The following is a 20512-nucleotide window of genomic DNA, read 5'->3' on the forward strand; positions in this document are numbered from 1 at the left end:
AATTCCCTAGCAACTCTGAATATCAACTGGGTTTTGGGGTTTTTTTCCTGTTCAAAATTACCTCTTGAGAACAACTAAGATGATTCCCTTATTAACTTTAATGATATTCAGTGTTTCACTTATTCCTAGTTTAAGATAAATGGCAGAATTCAATATTGCACAGTAGTGCTCTAGATCTATGCAGTATTTCATGGCTTAAAAGTCATGAAAATTAAGATGGTACAGCTGTAATTTAATGTTATTCTTCTACTTCTTTTTATATACTAGTATACAGCTGCTATTCCAGAAATTTTTATTAGTACTATACATGTACAAAAATCATCGTGTTCATTTATCAAACTTCTTGCATCCTGTCTAAGCAAGACTTTCATTGTTTTGATGATAAAGGCCTACATATTCTTCTACTGAAATATTTGAGGAGAAAATAATTTGTCCTTGAAGGGAGAAGAAAGGCTCCACTCCTATTTTATCCCCACTAATATGTATTCCATTTACTTATTCATTGGTACAGAAAGATCAGCTAAAATCATGGTAGGTTTCTTATGACAAATATCTACTTCGGTTGTCATTTGATTTGAGCAATATTTCCATAGTGTAGCAGATCTTGTGGAGAATTATTTTCTAGCAGTGGTTCCTCTAAGTGCTAGTATATCACTATATTGAAATTGTTAAATTCCTCTTTTTTCTGTTTAAAGAACCTTCTGGACTCCACATTTGAATATTTAAAGGAATGTGGTCCCACTTTTCATTCTTAAGGAGGGTAATTGACATTGTGTTAAAATGTATTTGCATATACCATACAAATCAAATGACAAAAAGGGAGAGGAAAAGGAAAGTAATGTGAATGATCACAGAGCTTCCTAGTTCTATTTGTGTCTTCTGGTTTTTACTACCCGTTTCCTTATTCAATTGCAATAACAAACTGTCTCTCCTACTCTTCTCATGCCTCCTTTCCCCTTGCCCCAATAATTTAATGGTCTGCATCAGATATGAACTTTGTCCCTTTTACAGTTTTTAGTGCTGAATTTTGTTTACACAGCCTTGCTAGTCTCCATATGGGTTTTTTAAGCAACAAAATAATTTTACATGCTCAGAGGAAGCTTGAGCTTTTAGGAATATAAGTAATCTGACCCACAAACACAGTAACTTTTCTGGTTGTTCTGCTGATCAGTCTTTCATTTTGCGACTTAGGACTTGCCCACACACGAAGTAATATTATTCATCTTATGTCATCATGAAGCACTGATCTGTTTCAAATCTTAACTGCAAATTATCTTCTGTTATACAATAGGCACACTGTAAAGGTATACAATTTTTTCTCCATATGCAATAATTTCTACATATCCTTTCTGCATCAGCAACTAGACACAGAGGACATTGCTTATTGCTGTCACAGGGATGTTTTGAAATTTCTTCACTTCCCATGGTGTATTTCCACTTAATTAAACTCAATTTCAGCTTATTAAAAACAAGGTCCTCCTGATTATAAAATAGCCTCAGAGCAACAATAAGCTAGAGGACAATGAAAAACAATAACAACAAAACAAAAACAAACAAACAATCACCAAAGCTAAAACAAAACCCCAAACCAATTCAAAACCTTAAAACCTCTCTTGTTTGAATAAGAAAATATATGACAAAATGGGGTGAAATAAATTGTCTATTATCAATATTATTATCCTTCAGTTATTCATATTCTGTTTGTGTATTATTTTTTTTGAGGCAGAGGCATGAAAATTCTGTTAGTGTATGAGACAAGTATGTGATTTCTGGAATGGCAGTTCTGTGTAAATTTATAGAGAATAAAAATACACCTGGTTATGTCCTATGGTCAGGTTATTACATGAAGTTATATTTTTGAGATGAAACAGCAAGTGTATATTTCATAGCAGCATGTAAAATTATGCATATAAATATATATATATGTATATAAATATACATATGTATATAAATACATATATATGTATATAAAAATATATATGCATATAAAGATCTATATATAAATTAACATATAAATATATTCTCAGATTTCACAAGCTTTAGCTAATCAGCTGAACTAGTCAATATATTGTGAAACCTGACACTGGGAATTCTTCATGAAGAAATAGAAGTTAGAGTTTAGTACATCTTATTACCACAGAACCTGCTGCTACCTTTGTTATTTTTGTAAGCCCTTTATGTTTCATCTAGCATCAGAGTACTAAAACTAAAAATTTTCCATATTAATTTTTTAATGAGAAATGAGAAAAGGACGTCATGTAATCCCTTTTTTGGCTGTAAAGACAAGTTAAGACACAAATGGTATTTTATCAAAAGAAATAGCCAAAGGTGCAAGTGCTGTTACATGGCAGAGAAGTTCAAGCACCACTGACAGAAATGTGAGGCCATGCTAAAAATTTAATGTGATTAATTCATCTTTGAAGAAAATGCTAGAAAGAAATTATATTGGATGAGTGACCAGTTTATTCCCTTTGGGAAAAACAGGTTCAAAAAGTTTAGACTTTAATAATGGAACAATTGTAAAGCTATTCTTTATACAGGGGTTTCTGGCATGGGTATGAAATAAAAAACTTTTTTAAAAATAATTTCTGGTGCTAGTTAAGGGACTGATTCAAACTACATCTTGGGGCTCAAGAAAACTCATCCATTGCATTCAGTAAATCTGGAACCAATTCTATGACTTCTCTACCATTACAGAAGAATGGTGGATATTGTAATCCAGATTTTTAAAAGCATTTAATGAGTTTTCAAAGTCAAGATGAAATATTGAAATGCTGATATCATGATATCATGAATATGGCAATGTCAAGATAGACTATTAAATCAGGATACAGAGATTTATTTGTGTATGTGTCTTCAGTTCCAAATAATTTTGCAAATTAGAAGAGGGTATTCAAAAATAGTTCTGAGATTTCTCTTATTATAGCCAGACTTGGGAAAGATCAAAACACTGGAAATTAGTCAGAGAAAATAGCACAACAAGAAAATGTAGAAGTAAACAGAGATGACTGGAAACATATTTTTAAATGGAAAACATGGGCAATACATTTTTGGGAGGAAATAAACCAAAATAGTAACCTTTCATTAAGTGGAAAAGTCTTGACATGTCCTACACAAGATAGGAAAACAAGTTTTTGCTGTAAAATACTTGCAGACATTGTTCTATAATGCAGTATATCTCAAGAGATTTAAGTTTTTACATGTCACCGATCAGACCACAGCTAACATAATTTAAATTAATTTTCCTGGAGTGGATACACTTCCCTACAGTGTGTGTTACTGTTGTTAATCATTTTATTGACTGAAGCTCATCCCTGTGCAGAGGATCTGTCCAGTACCCATGGAGAGAAATTAAAACTTGTTCCTGCAAGCACTTAAGCATCTGCTTATTTTTGCATGAGTAAGGAGCTCTTTTCAATTTTAGCAGGCTTGCTGATGTGTATAGACTTCAGTGTTCATAAATGTTTCATAGCATCACTTTTGAGAAAGATTGTGTTCTAAATGTGTGGTGCATTTATCTTGTACCAGCCCTCAGTGTAACTGTACATTTGCATTAATTAAGCTATTTCTTCTGCAGAAATACAAAAAAGTCAGTTGCTTGATTCCCTAATTAATACCTATTATGAAAACTAAAAATATGATCCTACAGTCCTTACTTTTATCTCAGAGAAAACATGTTACTGATAAGTAGACCAACATGTAAAAGGTGCAATACCACTGAAAGTAGTGGAGTTGTAACTGATAAAACTAATACTGGTACTAGACAGCAGACTTTGGTGCAGTACTTCTGAGTAAGTTATTGCTTGAAGAGAAGCTGCATATTTAGGCTTTTTCATTTAAAAATATAATAAAAATAATAAAGATTCAGGGAAAATTTTGGACTATCAGCTTTTCTGTGAAAGATTGTCATTGGAAGATGGAGCAAGAAAAATGGGTTAGGAGGTCGGCTAAAGAGGACAGGTACTTCAATACTGAAGACAGTGTCTGGCTGATAAAGGGGAAAAGAAAAAGAAATTAAATAAAATAATAATTTTTTTAAAATTTTAAAAGTAAAGTAATGGGAACACCAGCCTGCTCCAAAGCCAGCAAATAATTTCTAAGTGATAGTTCCTCTGACTAGAGAGAGAGAGAGAATTATTGAAATATAAGAAGAGGAGAGAGCAAAGACTGAGGAATGAGAAAATAACCTATTATATCATTTTACTGGGAGAACTTAATACGAAGTTAATAGCCAAAGGGCAAATTCAGAACTGCATCTGTTCAGCAGTAGAGGTCCCCAAGATGACTTGAACTGATGTTTTTAAAATATTCTTACAAATGGAACAGAAAACTTTCCAGTAGCAGACAAACAATTCTTCATTTATCTTAATTACATTTTATCTCTCAAGTATAATAAAGGTTGTATCCACTCTTTGTCCACTAGATACTTTATTTATGCAATGGCAGCATATGTAATTTACTTTTCTAAAAATATGCCTTTCCTCTGAACTATTTTTTAAATACACTTGTTTTATTTATTGTTGTGTTTTTGGAAATACATGTCCTAAATTGCCTTAGAGCACAGTGAAATTCCTTTGCTCAATATATTTAACACTCAGTTGGTCACTTGCATTCAATGCTTACTGAAAGAGTTAAATCATGTATAATTTATGTCTTTTACTCTGTCAGTAGAACTTCACTTTGACTACCCACATGTGAAAAATTATTCATTCATCTAAGTATTTTCAAAAATTTCCCTTAGGTTAGGGGGAGGGAGGTATTTGGAGGGTTGACTTTTTTGTCTCTTTTGTTGAAATTACTGAGGAAAGGAGCACCTAGAGTAAAAACCACTCTTTTAGCTTTAAATGGGAACTAATGTTTATTACACATTTTGCTACAAAGCACATGGAAGCATGTGGCAAGAGGCTGTAAACTGCACTGAAATCCAGGGTCATGCTGACATGCTTACGGAATCGATGATATATAAACCAAAAAAAAATTTACTCAGATGGGGTGTTAACTTTTTTACTCTACTCATTTATACAAATTCACACTCTCCCCATTCCCAAGAGGGCTTTTTCCCCTCTGGCAAGCAATATTTTTGTGAAGAGCAACTTTTACATGTTCTGTTTTAAGGACACCCCCCTGAAGTCTTTCCATTAAAAAACCCCCAAAAACCCCAAATATAAGAGAATAAACTATATCATGATAAATTGTTAGTACCAGTTTACAATATTTTTCCCTTGGGTGTCTTCAAATATACAGTAAAAGTATTGTGGAGACATAAAATCAGATTATCTTCAGGATGTATGAACCAGAGCAAAATTCAGGGCCAGATTAAAATGAACAAACAATGAAGCTGTTCTGTTGAGCTTGGCTTGGCACAGAAGCCTCCATCAAAAATGGAAGTACAAACTGAAAAACAGAACAAAAAAAGGTGTTGATTTCTGCAGTGTCTCCTCTTGGGCCCTGAGGCATCTGCTGCACAGAGAACAAATGCTTAGACTTGGATTATCTTTCTTCCATTTTTGTGTCTCCTGTTGCAGTCCTGTAAACTGAATGAAAATTAGCTTTAGCCATATTTCTTCTGTTCATTCTTCTTCTTTGGCCTGCAATGTGAGCACAATATGGGATAAGTCAGTATGGTGCACATAGGATCTACTCACTGCTTCCCAGCTATGGGCAAGGTTCCAGCACAAGGTCCAGGAGGATGACATATACCTAAGCCAGCCCATCCCTTGTTCCTGTAAATGGGAGAGTAGAAGTAGCCAGGAAAGGCAAGAAGACCTGGTTGCCTTGTGGTGGACATAAAGAGGCCTTCTGCTAGAACAAAACATGTCAGTTTCATTTCTCTTTAACATACACTGACCAGGTTTCTATAACATGACTTTAATTTCTAGAATCTGAAATATGTGGGTGTTTGCCAAGGAAAACTGTAACTGTCTGCTGGTTTCTGTGTAAAATGTATGAAGCAGACCAGTTGTTCAAAGAATCTGGTTGCTTCAGGAGTGCATTGAGCAAAATCACTGTTAAAGAAACAGCTCTCCTCTCTACCCAGGTTCTTTAAAGACTGACTAAGAAAACAATAAAAATTTTGATAGAAAATTGAGAGTGAGTAAATCCTTTCCTGTGGGAAATATAATCAAGGGAAGAATTCCAAGTAACAGAAGACACCGTCTGTACTATTTGCAAATCCATTGTCCTAGATTTTGCCATGACTGTGGGTGGGAGGAAGGGACTCTCTCTGGCTTCCAAAAAGAAGGGTGTGGCTTCCGGTCAAAAACCACCGGGCTGGCATCATCTGCCATTGCTCATTGTCTTCAGGTCCATCGTGAGCATTTTTGCATGTGACTCACCCTATCTTTTGTATACTTTTTTGATTAATATTGTTGCTGTTGTGCTTTGTTTTATCTCAATGCTGTTTCTAGTAAGCTGTTATCTCAACCAATGATCTTCACCTTTAGTGCCTTGGATTCTCAACTCCATCCTGGAGCTGGAAGTGGGAGGGGAGAGGGGGAGCAAGCGAGTGGTATTTGGTTTGGGAGAGTCTCTCTCAGTGGGGACATTGAATTGGGCAGTACCATTCATAAACCACGACCCACATAAAAGTAATTTTTCTACTTCTCCACCATAAATTATGGTTCTGTGATTGCTTTTTTCAATTTAATAAGCAATAGAATACTGATTTAAAAATCTTCAGCTGCACTTCAGAGTACAAATTTAAGCTGAAGACATTCTGTCACTATGTCTTGAACTTGACATATCCTTGGAAGCAAGTATTTCTGCTTAATAGAAAAGTGCAGCACCTTTTGAGAGGAAATTGCCTTTGAGAGCTGCCTTTAGACCTCTTAGAGGGAGTCTATGTAAGCTTTTTCATCACATTAGCTAAGTATTGTATTGGGTTCTTATGTTTTCATTTTCTCAATTTGAAATTGAAAATATTATTGATTGCATGCAAAAATCCCAACAAAGTGCATGATATATTATATCAAGTCTATTTCTATTTCTTTTTCCACAATGAAACTGAGTATCTATTTCAATGCACTGAAGAAGATTGAGTTTACATTTTTATAAATTGTGATTTGAAGGATAATTTTTTGTCTCTTGTATTATATGGATTTACTGTTATATAGAATGAAACCTAAGAAAATATGTGTACCTTTTAATTGTATAGAACTCTTTTCCTGTTATAGATTAAGTACTCAATGTACAGAATGTTCTCTTCACTTGGATTCAAAATTAAAAAGTAAAAAGTAAAACTTACTTGTGACAATTTTTAGTGTAAATTCTCTATGTAATTTATTATTCATTTCACAAAATTTTATTTTGCTTTTTTTTTTTTCCTTAGGTGAGAAATTCTGTGGACCACAGAAAAATCTACAAAGTTTCAAAGTAAGATTTCACATCTACTCACCTTCTAAGTCTTCATATTTGTTTTCTGTAAGGCCCGAAAATTCTTTTGGTTTGGATTTTGTGTTATAAACCACAAATATCTTTCTACATAGCAATATTTATTAAACTCTTGAAAAGTGTATCCTGTTTGAAATTCAGATTTCTTCTGGTCAGGAAAAAGAGCAAAATGCTTGAATCAGTAGACTGTGTAATAAATACATAGATATCTCCTAAGGTGCAGGAGTAGGATCATAGTTCAGATTTTGCAGTTTTGGAAAAAAAGTCTGGTTGCTACAGCATGATTGCTAAATTGTGCTATGAATTAAATGGAAATTTAGTGAATGCATTGAATGATTAGTAACAGTAACTACAACGCGTACTGAGCACTTCTCGCCTTCTGTTTTGTGTACTACCTCACGCTAGCCTTTGTACTATGAATGATACTCAGCTATAAAGGCCAAGTAAGACTGGACAGCAATACACTGATTCTTGTAAATATTTTGCAACTACAGCTATATGAAAAAGATGTGCCAAACTTTTAATACTCTTTCTACCTGCTTTGTATAAGTTAATATGATTGATAGGTACATATGACCTGACCTATCTCTTTTTAATGAGTAAGGTAGGGTATTAACTGAAATAGATCAGTCCCTAGTGAGAAACGATTTATGACAAGTAAAGCGTCATGGAAAATTTGTGATTATTTTATATGGGTACAGGAATGGCAATTTATAATACATTCTATATACTATAAAATATATGTATGATAATGTATAGGAAATTTGGGGGTGTTGGTCACACTATAAAAGCTCACTTACTTCTGTATTCAAGGGCAACCTTCAAGTTTCACTCCTTAACCTATTATGTGTAAAACTTTGACAGAAAAACTGAAAAAGTTAACGGAAATTATAACACATATTTACCTGGGCTTATTAAGCCATTTAGACAAAATATAATTATTTGTGGGGAAATATAGAAGAATCTGAAGATGATCCCGTGAATGAATAATAGTCAGGTGAAATTCAGCAGGTAATGTCAATTTATACTCCCTGAGAAAAACAGTCCTAATACCACAAGAAGTCATAATTTGAAAGTGGTGAATTTTCATCCTGAGTTAGATAGCTCATCTCAAAAGTAAATAAATCTCAATAGGGCAAGATGAACAGCAGGGAAAAAAAGGAGGACCAAAAAAATAAGTTAGTTAACATATGAGTTATGACTATATATCTAGCATGCTTCAATCTGGAAGAGACACAAACTGAGGAAAGACCATAGTGAGGTTTATAGAATCATGTCTGGGGTGTAAAAAGCAAAAGAAGAAGCCAATCATTCATATTTTATTCCGGTACTTAAACTATGGTCTGAAAAATGGAAGTAACAAATGTAAAGTTCAGAATAAATACAGTTTGTAGGGAAAAGATGAAACCTCTTGCAAAAAGTTATTTGGGATTCAAAATAAGCCATAGGCTCTAGGAAGAAAAATCACGTAAAGCTGTAAATACATTGATAATCCCTCTAGCTTCAGGAACTCCCTAAGGAGCAGTCATGTGGATACATGCCCAAGGGTAGTAATACTATATGTTTGTGCTGTTCTTACATTTCCCAAAATTTCCTTTATTAGCTACTTGATACCCCAGGGGAGCTGTTTTTTTATAAAGATCTTTGACCATTATTGCTTTTATGGTACAACTTATAGAATATGATAACAATTGGAAAACAACACCAAAATATAGCTAGTGAGTTAAATAAGTTACCAGGCACATACCTTAGCTTCTCTCTAGCCTCCCTGTTTTTATGGAATTTTATGCTTTATTTCACTCTCAATCTTGTGTTAAACAACAGTGGCGATACCAGAAGTCCAGAAAAAGTTTGTTATTAGGTATGAAGCTTCATCAGGATTCATCTTTGCTTAGGTAAATCATATTGCATAATCACAGCAAATGCAAGCGTTTTGTACCAGCCTCAGTGGAGGAAACTATACTAAACCATAAGAGACAAAATGAACTTAAGCCACCATTTTCTTCTCAGATATTCCTCACTAATATGTTTACAGATAATAATACAGTGTGGAAAGCATTACAGACAATAAGGAAAACTGACCACACCAAGTAAGAAAGGCTGTTGTGATTCTAGAAAAATAATTGGAATTTATTATTATAAGAAGATAAAAATGAAGATAACAGATTAACAGGATTAGGCAACTTAACTAAGACATCCCTCTGTGTTCAAAATTCAACTGATACTAAATTTTTGAATAGAAAAATCATTCTTTGAAGTCTTCTCTTATGAAAGTATCTAAGAATTTGGTTTATTTTATTGGGAGATTTTTCATATATTTGTCATCTATTTTTGCTTTGTCTTGGCTTGTTGTTGTTTTTTTTTATTGTGGAAAGAGGTAAATATTAAAAAACACAGTATGCAAACAGTGGATAATATAAGAAAGCTATTCTACCCACAGTCACCAACACCTATCTTCCTTTTTATTTTCCATATTGGCACTAGCCAGGTAAGGTTCTGTTCTTTCTGGCTTATATGTTGATAAGGGATTGATGGGCTCACATATCACTGTACTCTTGTACAGGGGATGCCCAACGTCTGTGTTTATCTGTAGAGGTCCTACTTAACAGCATCATCCTTGATCAGTACAAGGTATTATTTTAAAATATTCCCTCTATCTCTCTGTCTTTTGTGTTTCAAGCCAGAAAGAAAGAATAGAGACAAACACTGAAAGATGGTGTCTAGAGCTAATTGACTAGCATATTTAAAGTGGGTTGTGGTTGCTTAGAAACATTTATAGACTGTAACAGAAGCTTGATTATTAAATAGTCTGCGGGGCAATATAGGACAACATGTTTCTACAAGAGCAAGATCCACAGTGAAAGAGGGTCTGTAGCTTAATATTGAAGAGAAACATATTTACAAATATTTTTTTACATTTTATTTTCTAAGTCCAATTAAACAACGTCATTGAAAAAAAATTAACAACGCTTATGTCACTGCAGTAAACTGAAATTCAGTGTCATGACAACTTGCTATTTATTCTTCAAGGCCCTCTGTTAATTCCAGAAGAAGTTATTTCTACTTTGTGGCTCATCTTGAGAGTAGGCAATTTATTTATTACAGTAAAGTGCATATTATGTAGTAAGAATCTGATTTTGGAGATCAAAGGACACTGAGATGTGTAAGGTGCAGCAATCTTTGATTATACAACAATGTTATAATAAAATTGTGGAAGGGAAGGCATACTCAAAGTCTGAAATCTTTAGAGGGGAGGACAAGCAATATATCCTACAGATGTACTGATATTTCCAAATCATAAGTCTTATGACAAGTATATAAAATAATCCATAACCAACTATATTTCTCAGTTGAAATCTCTTTATCAAATTATTTATTTCAAAAAAAACATAAATAATGCTTATGATATAATTTGCTTTGGGATCCTTTACGACAAAACATTTTCAGTCTTTCTTAAGCGTGTTTTAAATTTCTTCACAAAGCATTAGTGAAACCTCAGGGAATCTTGATTTGGTAATGTATTTTTATTTTCCTGCTACACGTGAAACCATTCATACTTCTGTTTCAGCAATGAAGTCCCTTAGAACACTGAGTCATGGATCTTATAAAAACTGACAGGTTTCTAGGAAATTTTTTTCTTTCCTGAATCCAAGCAAAGTAATTATGGAAAGGGTACAATGAGAGGAATTCTATCCTATCTGGTTGAAATCCAGATTTAGACTTAATTGCCAAAGTTTTGTCAATAAAAACTATAAATCACAGGACTACTATAGGAAGTCTGGCCTGCACATGAGTTAGCGAAGAAGCACAGTGATTTTAAGAGGGATTTTTTTACTATGTGAATTATTGTATTATTTCTAATTACAAAAGTTCTAATCTTTCCAGAGCAAATTAGTATCTATTAGTACCCACCACAAAAAAATGTATATATAAAAAGGTAAAAGGAATGTGGTAAACAAGCAGCATAAATAATTAATAAATCCGAAGTTTCAGTGTTTAACACATACATTACCAGGGTGTCAAAGTAAATGTAATCATAAAAAATATGATTCTTCTAGCCTTCTTAGTTTTCTTTCTTGAGAAGACGTTAGAAATTACAAAAAATATTCAGTAGGTTACTGATCAAGACTAACCTCCTCTGGTTACTTCTTAAGATTCTGTAGAATTAACCAGATTTCTGAGTGCTACGGACTTCTAGGACAAACTTACCTTTACCAACACTAACTGGAACTAAATTTGAAATGAAAACAGGATGACTAATTAGCCATAAAATGACTGATAACAGCATCATATGAAACTCTGCCAATGTATAATAAAATATTATTATGTCACCTATATGAAGTAAAACACTGAAAACTGGAACTGAAAATACCATCCAAACTTTCTATTAAATTAAATTAAATCATTATTTGTTGCCATGTTATATCAACAATATTCAGAAGAAAACTGTATTATTCAAGACTATAGTACGTCTTTAACAAATATTAATAAAATAAATAATGAAGTAAGGTTGATCTTATTTCCTGTCGATTAAATCTCTTTTTTTATTTTATAATTTAATGGACAGGCATTAAGTGAAACAATTATTGGAAGAGATTTATTCAGGAAGTCTATTTAGGAGATTTTCTGCGTAAAAGCTATTACACCTCTGAACAGTGATAAAGGAAATGGGCATGACTTCTTCAACCCCCATGAGTCATATGGTCTTTTTGGCTTGAATAAAAAATAATATTTTTGAGAAAAGCAAGGTGTTGTTGCAACTCAGTGAGACATAAATCCGCCATAAAATATTTAAGAAGGTAGAATCAGTCTTATAATTTGATATTATTTACTTTCAAATCCAAAATTACATTAAACAAGCTCACAGATAAAATTGCTAATATTTATTAGAGAAATTATTAGGCTTCCAAGATTACCGCACTGGGTTATCTAACAGTTACCGAAGAGAAAAAAACTCTTCAAATAGTTTCTGTAATTTTATACCATGTGTTCATGGAGTAGCAAGAGCTCTGTAAGGGATTTTTTTTCATATAAGGATGTCATAATTGTAGATGACCTAAAAATTTGTAGGATGGATGAGTAATGACTTTGTCCCAGTCAGACAATTTTTAATTTTAATTCTACTGGATCAGAGGGAATAACTTATTATTGGTGTTTAAAAAAAAAAAATATATGCTGGGGTAGCCAAGGAAGGATATATCTCCAGTTCAGATAAAAAGATTTGCAGGAGTTTCTATGTGAATTCTTTACAGATAAAAACAGTACAAACATTTCTCTATAAAAGAAGTTGGAATTATGAACCTCTTGAAACCATACTTACATTGTTGCTTTCTGTAATTTGAACTAATTTGACTATCCTAGAATGAAATTTTAAAAACTTTTCATCAATTACTAATTGTAGTGGTTTTGGTCCAAAATACTCATTACTTATTTACCTTCTGTGAGATAAGAATTAGGAGAAAGCAAAGCAGGCACAAAACTTAAAAGAATATAAAGGAGTTTATTAACAGACCTAAAAGAAAGGAAAAAAGTCAGACCACACCTTCAGAACACTTTCCTCCCAGCCACGTTTCTCCCTTCTCCCACTGACAATGTAAAAAGACAACCCTTGAGATTTTCAGTCAGGTTACCACTTCTATAATAACCTTTTTCAGTTCACTTAGGGAGAGGAGTCTCTCTCTCTCATGCTACAGAGACATCTGTACAAGAAGTTCTCTCATGGCTTCAGTATCACAGCAAGACAGCCGCCTGGGTTGGTTCTCTGCTTGCTTCGGTATCACGAGACAGACGTCCGGGTTGGTTCTCCGCTCACATGTGAGAGTCCTTCCTTCGACTTACAGCTTTCCCCACAACTGCTTTTGAGGGTCCAATCTTGAGCTACTGGGGTACCATTTTAAGGTTTAGGTGTTCAAAAACAAAGGTTCTCTTCACCCATCTCTGGTAGCATCTTCATCTGTAGGAACAGAGGCCCTCCCCCTCCCCTGGGAGCAAAAGGGTCCTCATCATCTTCATCTCTTGGACTACCTCTGGGAGCATTTCTAGAAACACAGATCTTCTCCTTCTGATTTGGAGCAAGAGTCCTCATCATTTCCATCTCTCCCTGTTCAAACTTCTCATGAAATTACAGCTGCTTCAGCATTTGCATATTTCAGCACAGGTGCTTTTGCTCACAATTGCAGTTCGAATGCTCCACCCCCCATGCTTTCATGAAACTAAAACAGGTACTCTGATATATCACAGTCCATCACCACCATAGCTTTATAACAGAATTTCAGCTTCTAAGCATCTCCTCTTTCTCCCCCCTGAGGGTTTCAGCTCTTCCTTCTTTACTGACTTTGGTGTCTATATAGTGTTTTCTTCACCTTCCCTCTTCCTCAGACTCGGAAGAGGATTAATGTCTGCAGGCTTCATCTGGAGGAAACTTACAGCACTAAAAGAGTTAATCTCACCCAGGCCTTGCAGCTGGAATTTCGCTTATCGCTGTTGGTCACATGATCTTTGCCGGACAGCAGGGGAGCTTCAGCTGAATCTTCAGCCACACTGGAGTGGTGGGGGGAGAAAGCCGGGCTGTCGCCTGCATGGAGCAGAGCTGCAGGGGCTGCGGGTGGAACAGGGCCACACAGCTCCAGGATGGCTGCGTTCCAGCCTGGCCTGGACTGAGCAGGGCCTGGCCCAGCCCTGCTGGGCCGCACGGGCCCAGCCCAGTTACCTGTCCCGAGGCCAGAAGCAAGAGAGAGCTTTCCCAGGGTTTGTCCATTCTTAAATGTGGACCACAGAGACCTGTTAAGCTTTTTTAAGTGGCTTAAAAAATTGTCAATATTCAAACTAGCCAGTTGATTGATTCTGTTGGGTCATAGAGGAAGCTGTAACCACCTCTTTGCAAGAAAATCACTTCTGTAGCTATGCTAACCCATGACACTAATATAAGAAGAACTTATCATTATTACTTTAAAACAATACAGAAAAAAATTTTAAACATGAAAGGGCACAGTAGTTTATTTCCTGTGTCTTCAGCTAGATTGTAAATGGAAATCCAGTATCGAAAAAGACTCTATAAAAAAGTACCACCATCCTACAGAAATGAAGTTAGTTATCTCTTTCCTTGAAATTCACAGGAGTTTGTTTTGTCTATTAGAAACTGAGGAGGCAAGAACTTCAGATTGATGTATTAAAAAGGAATGACTTGTGATTAATCATGTTCAACGTTAGTTGGAAAAGACCACTAAGTCAATTGAAATACAAATAAGTACACAAGAACAAAAACAAACCACAAGTTTTGTGCTTTCCTATGTTATTGATTAGCCCATTAAACTATACTGCCTGTAGTGTAGTGCACAATCATTTACTTAACACCTCTTCATGTCTGAGTTTGTATAAGGGTACCAAGAACTTGTTTCTTCAGCCATTTTAGCTCTCATTACTGAGTTCTGAATATATGACCACACAGCCAAGGTAGAGACTGTGCTCCTTGCCCACATTGAAATTCAGTGTGATTCCTTCCCACTTGCATAGAAGTAGCACTGAATTCATGGTGGGATGAGAATTTCCCTACTTTTCCTTCAAGTAGTAATTTGTAACTTTTATTGCAGTGAATATCTGGATTTGAGTTCTACTATTTATTAACTGGGTAAAAGCACTGAAATAGACCTGGAGATACCGTAAATGGTTGTGAACTGAATTTATAGTCCATGTAAGGACTGTTTCAGCACTGACTGTGTAATTACAAAACAAAATCCACAGTTTCCAGTGGTTTGAACCAAGCTGACATGTTCCCTTTTTGTTTACATGAGGCAAAATTAGCTGAAGCTGTGACTCTAAACATGTTTGGGACTGATTCCATACCAGTTTTATTAAACCTGTCATTAATACACAATTTTCTTTTTTTGGATGGATTAAACTGGTAAGGACTGAAATACAAATTATGGTCTAGACACCAGCAATTAATGTTGCAAGTCCTGTTCTCTTGCTGTGGGCACTGTGTATCTTAATAACATGCTTAAAGTTTTAGCTTATTGTTTCCCCTAGTTGGATGCTGCTCTTGGATTATTTTTTTCATCCTGCTGCAATCACATACATTAGTTCATCTGACTTTTTCTCAGCTATCAAACTAATAATTATTAGGCTGCTTAATAATATATTTAATGCTGATTTTACTATTTATTCATGCAGAGTTCCATTCTTTTTTTTCTTCCTGTAACCACTTTGTCCCAGTTTTGTAGAAGATAAAATGTTCACTGAAGCGCAATACAAGAGCAGTACATTCAAGAGCAGTTCATCACTAAATATTTCTTCATAACCATTAAATAGTGTCTATTTGATGTAGGAGAGCAGGATTGTCAGCTCTATAATGTGAAACCAAGCAACAAGAGAAGACGGCTTATTCACCGTTTTTAAGGTCTTATATTTTATCTGGACAAAAAAACTGGCATCTAATTAATTGAAGAAGGGGGCAAGGATTTATGTATGAACATATTTAGAATGTGTTCTGAAGTCGAATAAACATGAAAAGGTTAATGTTGCTAGTATGGATCAGGTTAAATGTTTTCAAAAGAAGCAAGGAAGAATTTAAACCACAAAAAGTGCCTTGTAAAGACTCAAATCAGAGTGCTACACTGATTTTTCATTTTGAATGTGCAAAAAATTGTGTGTGTGCTCTTATGGAGCACCAGTCAACTTTCACTGAAAAAATTTCACTATTAGGATGCACTGTCGGGCAATCTACTGTCCCATTTCATCTCATTAATCTCTCCCCATATATTCCATCCCTAAACATGTTTTGGAGTACCTTAGTGCAAGATAGATCAAACATGCCCCTTTATTTGGACTAGGATTAGTTATCCTAGAGATAACTCAGATAAAGTAGCATTTCCTTCAAGGTGCAATTTTCTGCCAATATTTTTGGCCATTATGACACAGATATGTGGACTAAAGAAAAAGTAAGTAGATGGAAGTGTCAAAGAGTCTTTAACATATAGGAAAATGGAGAAATTCTCTCTCTTCAGTAAGACTAAAAGGCGCTGCCTTGTTAAACTTATTAAAATAAGGGCTGAGAGGTTAATAAATCCTTTACATATACACTGAATAAATGTACTATTTATAAATGCATTTAGGGGATCAACACCACTCAGAGAAATCTAATCGACGAGATATAATCTTGATATAAAATGAAGCAGAGATTAACAGATCAAATTCAAACAAAAAACAAAAATTAGTAGGTGTTTTGCTTAGTGTTTGTGTTTTTCTTTCTAACTGTCAGAAATGTGAATAGGGAAGGGGAAGAACCAACACAATTTCAAGATAGATAACTTGCTGGTGTGAAACTTAGGAATTGGGTTTGTTGGGCTTCAGAGGGGGTAAAAGGGAAGACAGTTGGTTGTCTCATTTCTAGCATTAATTCAGAAATAATTAACTAGGATTTTGATGTGCTATGCTGTGTTAATCTCATGCTCTTTGTTTTAACTGCTTGTGAGGAGAGGTTGGAAATACACTAACCTCTGCATCCCTTGTACTGCACAGCTTGACTTTGAGGCTCAGGGGTATTAGCCTTTTAGTGAATCAATGAGGAACGATCAAAGCAGCAGTGATTTCATGATGTCATGGTTGTTTTCCTGGTGCCACTCAGGACCACATCCTGTTTAGTATTATTGTTGGGAATGCTGGCTGAAACTGAATTATGAACCACAGTAAAAAAAATAAGTGGACCAGATTTAATGCACTTCTACAAACAGCTTATTCAGTCATTACTTATGCCTTTCCTTTCTTCCCTTTTTCCTGCTACCTTCTTTTTAGTTGCACTATGTCAGAACATATACAGAAAGAGACGGACATATCCTTATCACTGAAAACATGTATTGCTTCCTTTAATGGCAGTAAGACAAATATTTTTCTTCTGATGCACACAGAATTTCTTTTTCACTTAGTTTAGGCAAGTCATTTTAAAATGTAGATTATGTATTGGTCTGTGAAGGAAAGTGGTTAGGCATTAAGTTCATTATATGTGAGGTAAGTTATTTTGTTTTATACTCAAAATTAGCAAGACAGTATCACTCTCAAGTCTTATCTCTGACTCTCTTTATGATTTTAGCTAAAAGCTTTCTATTTACAGGAAACTGAATGTCCATGGAAAACAAAGGAACAATTCACAGCTATGATTAGAAGAAAGGCACTCACTCATTTGTAAATAAAAGCATAACCCTCAATTCCTAAAAAATCACAACATTAATATTAGCCACAGGAGAGTCATATGGGCTTAGTATGGTTATCATACACACAGAATTTGGAGGAATACATCTACAGTAGTGTTAACTGCAAATTAGATATGTCTTCCTGTCATGTGGAATACTTCCTGTGTTCTGACCTCCTATAATTACTGATGTTAGGATATCAGAAGACTTTCTTGAAGTTAAAGGAATAATGTATTGTTTGCATTGATCATTAAAAGACTGATTAAATATGTCTGAGAGCAATGTGTGTGTCTAATTACAATTATACACATAAGTTCTAAACTCAGGGGACCAGGCTTACTTTTTTCTTTGTTTAAATTCAACCTAGATCTCAAGTAGATCTCCTGTAAAATATCTTTCATAAAATAAATGTTCAACACTTCAAGGTTTTTCCCATATCCTGCATTAATTTTAAAGCATTTACCAATAATAAGTTTATATAATAGTTAATTCAGACCTTCTAAATTCTCAGAAAACCTAACTTAAATGCAAGGGTTTGAGGAAAGATTTTTAAGGATTACTTCAAGTTGAATGTCTCACTTCCATCACAGGTGTTACACCTTGCATATACAAATCATTTTAGTAAAAAGGATATAAGATGGTAGTAGAAATAGTCCTTTAATCTTAGTTATAGAAGCTGAACCTTAGATATATGCCAGTGTTAATATTAATGAATAAAAGCCTTGAATGTCAGTTTATGATTATGAAACACAGCTCTTTCTTGACAGAGGTAAAGTCACCCATTTTCAAATAAAAGAGCAATTATTTCACAGTGGAACCCACCAGAAAATGGTGGCATGTTTACAGTGTCCAGGGAGTCACAGTGCCAGAGATACCTGTACTGGCAGAAACATCCACCATGGCGCACAGTGCAGACACATATGGGTGAACTTGCTTGGCTATAGAAGCAGAATAGCATGTTCATGCAGCATTGCCCCTGAGCTATCAAGCTCTGAAAAGTGCCAGGGCTTGTTAGCTTACAGGCTGTGCCTTGCTAGCAGAGGCACAGTGCTTCTAGATGAGAGCTGGCTGCTGTGCAGCTCCCATGCTCCCTGCTGCTGCTACAATCACATTAGGATGGGTGAAGTGGATGTAGGTGCCTTGATTGCTACAGTGTGGGCATTTCTTGTAGTATAAAAGGTTCCTTGTCCGAGTGCTTGATAAATGCTGCACCACAGCAGAAATGATATCTCAACATTGCATTAAAATGATCATTAGTATTTGGTACGTATACCAAATTAAGTAAGCACTGAAATTGAAATAGTCTTAAATGACACATAACTAATTTTTGGGCTATGAGTTTTTCCCATGTGTCCAAAAAGTTAAATAGTTTGTATAACTTAATGGAATCTTAAACTTGCATAGCATTTGCTTATTCACATGTATGTGGATGATATTTCCTGCCTAAACACTATATTTTAAAATTATAATTTCATTTTTTAATTTTTTTTTTTCAGAATTACAGTCTTTATCATATATTTTTATTAAATTTGGTAATTCATATTAGCACATTGTCTCATAACTGAGCTGCAGAAAACAATTTCTTCTCCTAAAGAAATTGCTTCTCTGATTATCCAGCAATAACTACTCTTAATTTTCAGGTATATTCGTTCCATTTTAGAGTATGTCAACATACTATTTATTCCTAGCAGTACAAATAATTCTATTAGTGTTGCTAGTATTTCAAAGTATTTAATGAAATATAAGAATTATCATGTTTTGACAATTAAATATAAAATATATTCAAGAATATTTTTCCCAGGATAAGTCAGAAACTCTTCTTCAAAGCATGTTTTTAAAATAACAATTCAAGCAGTATGTTGAGAAATATCTGAACCTCTTATATTTGAAAGCAGAAAGCTAAGATATAACTAGAGTCTGCTGAACTCCAGGAGGGAAATTTTCTGTCATCCTCAAAAACATTCTTGTATTTTACTAACAATATTTGTATTAACAAATACGTGGTAGAGTATAGATAGACAATTTGTTTGTTTAGAAATTGGGATTGGCATATTTCTTAAACTGCTTTTGCTTGAAAGACTAGCTTATTGTGGTAGAACTGTCTTGAGACAGCAAGTGGGGGAGGAGGATAAAAACATGGGTTTCTATATTCTCCACTACATTTACATAAACGGCTGATGGGAACTACCAGAAAACTTTTCAATACTGTGTTCTGTGTGTAGAATATTCCAATACCTAGTCTTCTACTTACCTCTGTGGGAATCAGAAGGTAGTAAGAAGTTTGAAGTCTACATCTATTGCCTTTTTAAAAAGTGTGGGTGTGGGTGTGTGTGTGGGTGTGCTGTGTACATATGGTGAGCTCTATTGTTTCTTTGTACTGGCAATAGTTACAGATGTTTTTAGTTGTTGTTTTTGCTTCCTAATCTTTTCTGTTTCAAAATCAATGCCAAAGGGAAAGTGTGGTTCATATTGGATACTCAGATTTCATTTTAGGCATGAACTTTAGCTCCACTCTCTAGCTGGCCTTTAAAGGGCAAGATAAATACCCAAAAAGTGAAAAATGATGCATTTGTATTCTTTTAAAACAAACAGAATTACATGTTCTTAAAATCAAAGGTCATTTCTCTTTCTAACAGTCTTTCAGCTTTTCTGCTTTCAGTTCCCTCAAAAAACAAGGAGTTTTATTCCATTAGTTACTCTTTCATAAGAGCCAATAGTTTGGAGCCTTTATGTAGTACATACATTATTAAGACATTGAATTGTTTTTTTTAATTTTTCTGGGTCTGACAAAGTGAAAAACTTGCAGCAGAAATAATTTTATGTCAACTTAAAACAAAGTTAATGCATTAAAACCAGTAGAACATGATGTTTTGTTTAAATCAACAACTTTTTCTAATGAATGACACTTTCTTCTCACATTTTTCTTCTAAATTCCTTTC

The 20512-nt window shown here is 34.5% G+C and overlaps 1 protein-coding gene across 50 annotated transcripts in view; it reads left to right on the forward strand.

Moving 5' to 3' along the window:
* PTPRD (protein tyrosine phosphatase receptor type D) overlaps positions 1–20512 on the forward strand; it is a 1180356-nt gene that overhangs the window by 717828 nt on the left and 442016 nt on the right. For all 50 annotated transcript variants that reach the window (XM_032097314.1, XM_032097313.1, XM_032097327.1 and 47 more), the window contains one exon: positions 7328–7371. The gene's annotated coding sequence lies outside the window, so the exon portion shown is untranslated. The remainder of the gene's footprint in view (positions 1–7327; positions 7372–20512) is intronic.

The sequence above is a fragment of the Corvus moneduloides genome, chromosome Z (genome assembly GCF_009650955.1).
Source record: "Corvus moneduloides isolate bCorMon1 chromosome Z, bCorMon1.pri, whole genome shotgun sequence".
NCBI classification, from domain to species: domain Eukaryota; kingdom Metazoa; phylum Chordata; class Aves; order Passeriformes; family Corvidae; genus Corvus; species Corvus moneduloides.